This window comes from Varanus komodoensis, unplaced genomic scaffold (genome assembly GCF_004798865.1).
Source record: "Varanus komodoensis strain SLA01 unplaced genomic scaffold, ASM479886v1 scaffold15, whole genome shotgun sequence".
In the NCBI taxonomy this organism is placed as follows: domain Eukaryota; kingdom Metazoa; phylum Chordata; class Lepidosauria; order Squamata; family Varanidae; genus Varanus; species Varanus komodoensis.
In genome coordinates, this window is record NW_025335440.1 from 5,138,702 (window position 1) to 5,140,588 (window position 1,887).

A 1,887-nucleotide genomic window follows, 5' to 3' on the forward strand; every position below is an offset into this window, starting at 1 on the left:
GGTCAGCACATCTGTGTAATCTGTCATTCATACTGAAGTTTGGGGGAAGACTAAATTTTTCTGGGACAATGCTCATGATGAAGACCCCTGGATGATCTGCCTGAGAGAAGATGACTTTGGAAGCAGGCCGATGATTTCAAAATGGCTTCCGTGAGATATCCAGAGAACTCATCTTCTCAGGCATAGGCTGTTCCCTGGAGTCAGTCCATACCTGCATTTTAGAATGTACAGCTTTCTGTGTTCTTCTTATGTTTAATTATAACAGATTAATGCCCAAGGCCTGCCTCCCACAACCTAATTTTTCCCCCCTCTGCGCTAAGACTACGCTCTTTGCCAAGGCATTTACCAACTCTAAGTAACAGCAGGAACGGGCAGAATTGCCAGCTCTGTTTTAGTTAGGCCAAGCAGTATGGACTGATTTTAGTTGTTTAGCTGTAAAAACAATCAGGTTTTAAATAACTGGTGTCATTTGAATTTTTAATTTTAATTGAATTTTTAAATTTGCTTATATTTTTGTACTTTTTGCATGTACTCACTGTTGTTCACTGCCCAAAGAGCTTCTGCAATTGGGTGGTATAGAAACTAACTGAATAATTGCATAGTACTTTGATTTTCTGAAACTTTAATATTCATTTGTGACAGATTCCACTGAATTAAGACTGTTCCAGGGAGAAATGTCACCACTGCTTGGATTTCCCTGATAAAGAACAAGAGGAATTGGTGTGTCCTCCTTCCCATTTTATTTTACTTTATTGGGTTTTAGGGCTCTCAGAGCGGCTATACAATTAAACCCTAGTAAAAAAGTGTAACAATAGCGACCAATCCATTGAAAACAATAATCACCACAGCCAGTTTAGAAGCATTAGCACCAGAAGAGAAAAAGCATTCTGTCGTGGGAAATGGCCGCTGCGGGCTACGGCTTCTGTCCACACTAAGTGTGGAGGCAGCCAAGACTCCTGCTTCCCTTTGCTGCTGCAGCGACCACATTCTTTGTGGCGCGGTGGTTGGCGGGGCGGTTTTGGGAGAGTCTTTTTCTGCAGGCTTGAGGTTGCCTGCTCCAGATTCGTTCATTTGTTGATCACAGAGGTGGGCTTGCATTTTGCAGCAAGTAAAATGTCCAAGTGGTTTCCAATAGTCATTCCATGTACAGCAGTGGTCCTGCATCACTTGGCTTTTGATGTTGTTGTTGCTTGTTTTTAAGGTCAGCACATCTGTGTAAGCTGTTGTTCATACTGAAGCTTTTGAGGAAGAATAACTTATTCTGGGAGAGTGTTCCTGGTGAAGACCCCTGGATGATCTGTCTTTGGAAGCAGGCCGATTATTTCAAAATGGCTTCCATGAAAAAATGTCCTCCCATGGACTTGAGGAAAACATGAAATAGGATACAATCCAGCGATCATATCTTCTCAGGAACAGCCTCTTCCTTGGATTCTGTACATATTTGCTTGTTATAACGTGCACCATTACGTGTTGTTAATCTTAATCCTTTTTTTACTACTCTCCTTGCCAAAGCATTTGTCAACTCTAAATAACGCAGGAAATGGGCCAAATTGCCAGCTCTGTTTGAGTTAGGCCAAGTCGTATGCACTGGTTTTAGTTGTTTAGCTGCAAAAATGTGGTTTTAAATTTTTGGTGTCATTTGAATTTTTAATTGTTTTATGTATTTTGGTACTTTTTGTATTTACTAAGTGTTGTTCACTGCCCAAAGAGCTTCTGCAATTGGGTGGTATCAAAACTAACTAAATAAATATACAGTACTTTGTTTTTCTGAAACTTTAATATTCTTTGGCTACAGATTGGATTGAATTAGGGCTCTTCTAGAGAGAAGCGTCACCACTGTTTGGATTTCCCTGATAAAAAACAAGAGGAATTGCTGTGTCCTCCCAC